The sequence below is a fragment of the Pogona vitticeps genome, chromosome 11 (genome assembly GCF_051106095.1).
Source record: "Pogona vitticeps strain Pit_001003342236 chromosome 11, PviZW2.1, whole genome shotgun sequence".
NCBI lineage: Eukaryota > Metazoa > Chordata > Lepidosauria > Squamata > Agamidae > Pogona > Pogona vitticeps.
In genome coordinates this window covers 16,537,577-16,547,224 of record NC_135793.1, presented here as the reverse complement: position 1 = coordinate 16,547,224, position 9,648 = coordinate 16,537,577, and positions in this window count along the sequence as shown.

Below are 9,648 nucleotides of genomic sequence, written 5' to 3'. Positions count from 1 at the left end.
TCTTAGGTCTGAGCACACCAAATGCAGTTTCATAAAGAGATTTCATAAAATACCAGGCTTCCTTGGCAGAGAATAGTGTATTTATTAAATCACTTTGCCAAGCTTGGTCTGATAGTATATGCAGGAATGAACACACACACACACAGAGAGAGAGAGAGAGAGAGAAAGAGAGATTTTCCTAAAGGTGACAAACTTTAGGAGGCACTCTTATGCAAAAAGCAAAATCTTCATAGCTGCACTTTTCAAGAAACTGGGCAATGGGATATGTTAGAGCCCAGGAAAAATCCTATTCACCAAAAGGTGGTGCTACCAGGTAGTTTTCTATTGACTTTCCGGGGAGCTTTTTATACCCATCATGAGGCAATAGCAGTGACAGCCAAGAGCATGCTATTATACAATAAATATTAAGAGAAAGCCAGATGTGCCATCTCAGGAAAAGATGAGACAGATCTTTGCACCACTGTCTTGTGCTTCGAGATAAGAAACATTTGTGATGTGTCATTGGCTTGCCTTTCTCATTTTCCAATACTACAGATCAAAGCTTTGGCATGAGGGGCTGGAAAATTACTGGCTCCCTTGGAGCAATCGGATTCTTTGATCGCTGCTGACAAATTCCCTTATCCAATTCTCCATTAGACCTCGGTGCACTTTCTAGATCTAGGAGTTCCATTTGATTGTCTGGTACAGCCCCCTCAAAGAAAGAGACATTCTTATTCATAACCCAAATGCTGTTCCTTCCTTCCTTCCTTCCTTCCTTCCTTCCTTCCTTCCTTCCTTCCTTCCTTCCTTCCTTCCTTCCTTCCTTCCTTCCTTCCTTCCTTCCTTCCTTCCTTCCTTCCTTCCTTCCTTCTGTGACTGGCGGGGGCAAAGCCAGTTTCTATAGCACTGAATTTTAAAAACACACACTCCTCCAATTGCTTATATTTTTAGGGTAAGCAGCACTACAGAATGAATTGCCATGGACAACAGAATGTGTTCCATTTAGAATGAAAATAGGAAGAAGTTGCCTCTGGGGGCTTAGAACAAACATCAGAAGAGATTGCTTTTAAAATGTACTAGGGAGGGTGCGCTTCTCAGCAATATGAATCCTGAATTTCTGACTACACTGATATCCGCAGGTTTGGGAGATACTTGAATCAAAGTCAGTGTGGCCACGCATCTCTTAGGCAGCTACTTTTTATTTTGCCTTGGGCTTTTCTAGAACCTACCCAAGGGTCTCTAGCATTGCCACTGGGAAATAAGGGGGCTCCACCAAAGGACAAAATTGTGCATTCCCTATGCTCTCTTCAGAGGGACGTGGTGGCGCTGTGGGCTAAACCGCAGAAGCCTGTGCTGCAGGGTCAGAAGACCAGCAGTCGTAAGATCGAATCCACGCGACGGAGTGAGCTCCCATTGCTTGTCCGAGCTCCCGCCAACCTAGCGGTTTGAAAGCATGCAAATGCAAGTAGATAAATAGGGACCACCTTGGTGGGAAGGTAACAGCGTTCCGTGTCTAAGTCGCACTGGCCATGTGACCACGGAAGATTGTCTTCGGACAAACGCTGGCTCTATGGCTTGGAAATGGGGATTAGCACCGCCCCCTAGAGTCGAACACGACTGGACAAAAATTGTCAAGGGGAACCTTTACCTTTACCTTATGCTCTCTTCGCACATGGGTGGAACCCCATAACTCATCTGGCCAAAGAGACTCAGGCAGTGGTTGAAAAGCAAAACAGTCAAACTGTTCTCCAGGCTCCAACAGTGGTGCCAGGTAGATCAACCTTAAAGCATTCAGTTCCTTTACAATTGCATGCCTTTCAATCGTACTTTGAACATTCCCGACTGCTTCTGCCATCTTCACACCAAGCCATTCAACTCCCTGTTCTCTTTCTTTCCGCTTTTCTCCAGCCCTTCTCGACAACAAACTCTTTCCTTTGCCTGATGGCCAAACCTCCTCTTTTTACTCCTCCCACCACATTCCAGGACTGGAAGAAGCTGAGCCCAGAGGAGAACAGATGACACTGAGGCCAGACAGAAAGGGATTGTCCCAAAACTGACCCAAAATGAGTCTGGACACTCTCAAAGATTTGTTAGCAGTTTGGACTCAGAGAGACACACAGGGAGCAAAACAGTAAAACTGAAAACATTGATTCGCTAGTACTCCATAGAACAAAAAGGAGAAGCCAGGATCATGGATAAGAAGGAACACCATTTGGCACCATGTAGCTTGCCAACAGACCAGAAGACTCACCCAGCCCATTCCTGTCTTTTTAGCCACCTTTGGTCGTGCAGAAATTAGTAGATAAACTTGTTTTCACCTGCCGGTAACTACAGACTCTGCTTCTGGTAAAGGAGAAAGGAGAGGACTGAAAATGTGGCAACCTAGGAACAGAAAAATTACATCCTTTGTGTCTGCTTCCTGTATAAATGATTTTTGGTGTTGCTATTCCTTCATTTGGAAGCATGTCAGCTAAATTCAAATATGGCATTTTAATTCGCATGAAATCTGCTATATTTTGGTCTTGCTCTCAGCTGTTTGCCTGCCTTTCGCATGAACATTGCAGCAACAGATGTACTATACAATCAGGGACGCTTCCTTCTGAATTTATTTGAATCAATTAATCAATGAAACTGTGCTTGTGATGCTCAGTATAGTCCTTGCACTCGTTTTATTTCAAGTAACAATGCCACCTGCTGCCTTAAATATATGGCAGAAGGCTCCTTCAATAGTCTGTTCTACTTCGTAAAAGCCATTGAATTAAGCTTTATAGTAAAATGCATATCCAACATTTCTAAGGGTCTCTGAGATGGGTGTTAGCTCCCTGAACCTTCTACAAACAACAGCAACAACAAAACACTGTAGTGGCATGTTTGCTGCAGATCCCAAATTTTATATGTGTTCAGGAACAAACTGTTCTGTCCATGAACTCAGGGGAAACCATGAAGTATATTTCTACAATGGAATATTCAGAATAATTGCCATCAGTATAATACTCAAGAAGGGGTCCTATTCACTGTTTGCATGATGGAACTTGAATGCAATAAAAGAAAGGAACGGGCTGTGTGTTCTTGGGGAGGGGTGGGAAGGTGCCATCGTTTGAACAAAACAAGGAATACAAAGACAGAAGCACACAACTTGAAATGAATATCATTTCAGAGAAGAAGATGAGTGGCACAATCTTTTCTCCAAATGCCCATTGCAGGAAATAATATCAAGACACAAACATGACTTGCTCTTCAAACTTTTTAAGAGCAGGAGAAACAGCCCAACTCAAGACCATTTAACTAGTAATGCATTCCAGATCTCCCTGGAATTGCTAGAGACATCGCTTAAGGTGGGCTCCCCAAACGTCTCAGGTAAAATCACAGGTGGGCAACTAATCCCTGGCCTAGTGGATTTGTGGATTATAATTTGAAGATTCTTTGACATGTTGTCCAGTTTAACAATGTATGGGGAAGGGACTCAGCACGTGTTCAAAGGCACTAAGTTCATTTTGCTTCATCCACATGCACCAGAAGCTGATCTTGACTCTGGACGTGAGTTTTTTGTCTTGGAGTCAGTTTCCGGTTGAGCTTCCACAAGGCAAATTCTGACAGGGAATTTGTCAGAATCCAGAACATCAGGATTCTGGGGAGATTAGGGGAACGTCCTGCCCAAGCTGCGAGATCATCACGGCATAATTTCTCTCCCTAACTCTCTCAGGAGAAGCGAAGAAAGCCATTGTCTCAGGGCCAAACTGCATATTACAGATAAGATTCCCTTTTAAAAGGAAATATATCAAGTGCTGAAAGATGTATGATTGTTACAGCAGGAGGTTTCCTCACTCCACATAATCTGCAACTTATCTTGATTTGTTTTGTGACTCACCAGGGTGGGGGGAGTAAACCAGGCTTCGGTGGCAAATCTTATTTTTCAGACACACACACACACACCCTGACTAACTCGCATCTCTGGAATAATAGTGTGACTGAAACTAATGATGGCTCTTCTGCAAGGCACTGTTTAGCCCAAATGGCCACTAGTCATCTCTCCACCATGGAAATATGAAATCAGCTGAGAATTTCTAGTCATGTGAGGAGCCCTTTTGCAAAACCATGGGCCCTGAGAAGTAGCCCAAGATGCCAGCCCATCGGCATTTATCTTGGCTTCACCCAAATGGACAACAAGCAAGCAAGATCTGATAGGAATGGCGGAACTCTTCAGAAGAACACCAGCTGTTTGGCTGCCAGTGTTTCTGCGGCTACTCATTGTTAGTTCATGTTCCTTTGAGAGTATTAAACCCAAGGATCATGTGCATTATGCTGCGATTGCAATATAAGGAAGACCCCTTGGGGCGATGCCATATGACACACACTTAAGCAACGTATTAAAAAAAAACAACAACACCTAGCATAAACAAATAGTCCAGATGCTTGGTAATAAACATTAAATGGAATAAAATTCCAAAGAATTGGGTGTCAGGGAAAGAATCCCACACTACTGATTACTGAGTTAATTAATCTTCATGGTTCCCCCCCCCCCCCTTGGTATATTTCTGACAGTACTCCAAATGACTCATTTGGGCTCACAAAAATTAGACAGCCTCCATGCTGGAGGCAACACAACATATGTCTGTAGTAGTTGCTTAACTTGCAGAAGTGGACTTGCTGAGACATCCTGTTGAAGAATTGCCAGCCCCCCTGAGAGTCTTTGCCTCTAGCATGAAAACAAGTGCATTTAAACATGTTGCATTTAAAAATAGATCTGCAGAAAGGTGGTGCTTTTAAGCTAAGCACACACACACACACACACACACACACACACACACACACACACACACGTAAAACAAGGACAGAAGAAAAAGGTGATGGAGCCAAATGAAATGAACAACCCATTCAGTCCTTCTGCTTTTTAACAGTCTATGGCACAAAGCAAATTACTTAGTTTCTATTCTATCTATCTATCTATCTATCTATCTATCTATCTATCTATCTATCTATCTATCTATCTATCTATCTATCTATCTATCTATCTATCTATCTATCTATCTATCTATCTATCTATCTATCTGTCTATCTATCTATCTATCTATCTATCTATCTATCTATCTATCTATCTATCTATCTATCTATCTATCTATCTATCTATCTATCTATCTATCTATCTATCTATCTATCTAAATATAAGTTTATATATAGGGGACGTGGTGGCACTGTGGGCTAAACCGCAGAAGCCTGGCTGCAGGGTCAGAAGACCAAGCAGTTGTAAGATCGAATCCACACAACGGAGTGAGCGCCCGTCGCTTGTCCCAGCTCCCGCCAACCTAGCGGTTCAAAAGCATGCAAATGTGAGTAGATAAATAGGGACCACCTCGGTGGGAAGGTAACAGCGTTCCGTGTCTAAGTCGCACTGGCCATGTGACCACGGAAGATTGTCTTCGGACAAAACGCTGGCTCTATGGCTTGGAAACGGGGATGAGCACCGTCCGCTAGAGTCGGACACGACTGGACAAAAATTGCCAAGGGGAACCTTTACCTTTACCTTTACCTTAAGTTTATATATATCAACTTTTGTATAAGAATTGATCTTGCAAATGCAAATACCCTTGTTGAGAAGAACAAAGAAAATCTCACTGTCTCACATGTTGATGTTTCTCATTCTTATCTGACGGAAATGACAATAACTCTGCTACTCACACCATCATAGTTGTTCAGGTCCTCTACAAGCAGAAAAGGAAGCTGAAGGCTAGCCTGAGTGCTGAACCTGTGGGATACAAGTGGGCAACCTTTTTTGGTCAAGGAGCTAACTCCCCCTAGAACGCACTCTAGAACCTCTCCACTGCCCCTTTGCCAAGATTTAGTGACAAACCAGGCACCAACATTTAAATAAAATTGAATATACTTAATTGTTTCCTGATGAAAATGTGTCAAGCAAAATCCAAAACAAAACAAAAACCATGTGGCACCTTAAAGACTAACTATTATATTTTAATGTGAGCTTTTGTGAATCAAGTCCACTTCATCAGACATATGGAATAAAAGGGGACACAGAATTCACAAGAAAAACAACACATCCATCGACTTTAAGAGTCTGGGGGGGTTATACCTCACATGCAGTAGTTTATGGCCCATGTTTGCTGTTCAGTTCTATTGTTTATTCTGCACTTAATTTTATTCCGTATGTCCAATGAAGTGGACTCAATCTACAAAAGCTCACATTTAAATGTAATAATCTTTAAGGCGCCACATAGTTTTTGTCTTTTCTTATTTGTTTGTTTTCCTTTGGATTTGTCTGACATGCCTGCACAGACCAACATGGCTACCTTTTCTAAAACTACAAGTAAAAAAATTATTCTAACCAATGAAGTATATATTGTTTTATTTAAATGGCGATGCTCCTTTTTGGGATTTTCCTAGGTTGCTATGGAATTTAAGAAACATAGAAGAATCAAACTGAAAGGGATCTATAAGGCCATTGAGTCGAAGTCTGAATGATGTGTAGAAGGCTTTGGGCCATAAAAATAGCCTCAGGATAGGTGTCATGTAGGCCACCTTGCCCATCCCTGTTACTGTCAGAAGGTATTTTATCATAGGATCATAGCAGAACGTTAGGTGTATAAGAAAGAACATAAGAAGCTGCCTTATACTAATTAGAGTATTTCTATATCTTGTTTACTATTTAAAAACAACTCTTCAGGATCTCAGCCCCTTCTGTAGGTCAAGTATGTTCTCTGCTACTCTTTAAAGGGCCCTCTCTTCTATTGATGATATTCTGAGATCTTCTGTGAATCTCAGTTGCTTGAGATCTATAACCTTTAATTTCTGGTAGGGAAATGTACGATCTGGATACATACAGCATCTCTATTGTCACAGTCAATGACCACTCTTGGTATCCCTGACCTAGTGCAAATTAAATTCTTTTGCACCTATAACATATATTTCTTCTTTCTCTTATAGCCTATCCTGGTTTTGAATGCAAAGTGTGCCAGTGCATTGTGTGTTCCCGAAGTGCTGTTTGCTCATCAGAGACAGCCTCTGACTCCTGCATAAATAGCGGTTCCCTTTTTTTGCCTCCCGGGGAAATGTTTCTAGATATTATTTTAACACCTTCAAAATGTAAGGAATTTTTCAGCTGGACAATTGCACTGACATACCTGCACACTTTTGCTGGCTGATTATCCCTTGCACATTAGAGATGTAAACATGAGGACTTGTCCTCACAAATGAGAATGAGGGAGTGCAAAAACTTTCTTCTCACACCGTGAGAGGGTGATGCATTTCAGGAGGCTGCCAAATACTGCAAATAGAACAAGCAAGGCAGCCACACAAAAAACACAAGGTGTAAAACACAAGTAAAAGTTTTTTACGTGTCACATCTATCTATCTATCTATCTATCTATCTATCTATCTATCTATCTATCTATCTATCTATCTATCTATCTATCTATCTATCTATCTATCTATCTATCTATCTGTCTGTCTGTCTGTCTGTCTGTCTGCCTGCCTGCCTACCTACCTACCTACCTACCTACCTACCTACCTACCTACCTACCTACCTATCTATCTATCTATCTATCTATCTATCTATCTATCTATCTATCTATCTATCTATCTATCTATCTATCTCCTACCTACCTACCTACCTACCTACCTACCTACCTACCTACCTACCTACCTACCTACCTACCTATCTATCTATCTATCTATCTATCTATCTATCTATCTATCTATCTATCTATCTATCTATCTATCTATCTATCTATCTATCTGTCTGTCTGTCTGTCTGTCTGCCTGCCTGCCTGCCTGCCTGCCTGCCTGCCTACCTACCTACCTACCTACCTACCTACCTACCTACCTGTCTGTCTGTCTGTCTGTCTGTCTGTCTGTCTGTCTACCTACCTACCTACCTACCTACCTACCTACCTACCTACCTACCTGTCTGTCTGTCTGTCTGTCTGTCTGTCTGTCTGTCTGTCTGTCTACCTACCTACCTACCTACCTACCTACCTACCTACCTACCTATCTATCTATCTATCTATCTATCTATCTATCTATCTATCTATCTATCTATCTATCTATCTATCTATCTATCTATCTATCTCCTACCTACCTACCTACCTACCTACCTACCTATCTATCTATCTATCTATCTATCTATCTATCTATCTATCTATCTATCTATCTATCTATCTATCTATCTATCTATCTATCTCCTACCTACCTACCTACCTACCTACCTACCTACCTACCTACCTATCTATCTATCTATCTATCTATCTATCTATCTATCTATCTATCTATCTATCTATCTATCTATCTATCTATCTATCTATCTATCTATCTATCTATCTATCTATCTAATTGGTCAGTCATTCTGTGCTTGTGGAATGTGTGTGTGTGTGTGTGTGTTCATGTGTGTGTGTGTGAGAGAGGGGTTGTCTTCCCTGCACCAGGGAGATTTATTTATGCTTCCATCCTACTATATTCAAATCAGAGAGCAGCTTTCTGCCACCAGCACTTTGGCTTAGGATGAAGGTGGTCTGCTGTGTTAAACTGCTTGAGAAAATCCACTAAAAGCCAAGATAGCATTGTTGCACTGGGAATACAAGATAAAGATAGCTTGCCTCTGATGATATACTCACTGATTAGACTCATGCAAAGGATTAGAAAAGTTAACCTTCCTTTTGATGACTACCGCAAATGAAGATAACAGTGTTAGAAGTTGCTAGGATAGCTGTGACAGCACAGCATTGCCCAACTAAAGTTGCCTAGTTTTCCTGAGATATTGCTGATTTCAGAATTCTTTACGTGTAATCATAATGGTACGTGGGGTGTGGGCATATTAATTTATCTTATTTCTTTTTCAGCTCCATGCTTTTATACCAAACTGAAACTATAAAATCATCTCTTTATAAATAATATGTATTTATAAAACAATATTTCAAACAGAAAAAGTGCCCACATTGTTAATTTAAGTATCATTTTTTATTTTAAATGGAAGGGGCCATGTTACATATTGTACAGGGGCACTTTGTAGGTTGTTGACCTTGGTTCTTCAACCTTGCTTAGCTGTGAGATAATTTTATAAGCCCTGAGGCAATTGTTGTATCCCAGGTTGACCTTTCTCACAGGCATGTTGGGAAGGTGCATGGTGGAGCGATGGATGTCTTTTTGAGTTCCTTTAAGAAGCAGTGTGGTCAAAACATAGGATCAATCAGTTAGTATGTCAATCAGAATTCATTTGAGGAGTGGTCAGACTGTGGCAACTTCACATTTTAGTTCTCGCTCTCGAGTCACAACATATGAGTCATAAAGATGTTCAACCTTCTCCCCAAGATGCTGATAGATTAGGTGGCATGGGCCCCCTATGGCCATTAGGGTTGCAGGTCTTGGCAAGGGTGAAAGAGAAATGTGTGGCATACAGCAAAAAGAAGGGAGATAAGACCCTGGAGGAGGAGGAAGCAGGAACAGCTCCCAAGGAGATGTTGATACTGTAGTTTGGAAAGCAGGAAATAGTTGCTGTTCCCGAGACTGATAAAGAGATTTGGATGGCATAGGGACAGCAAGCTTAGATCAAAGAAAACTAATACAGGTCTGGGGTACAAAATGAAAAGACAACTAAAAGATGAAGGAGACCAATACTTTGGGGTACAGTCGTGCCCCGCTTAACGATTGCCCCACATTATGATG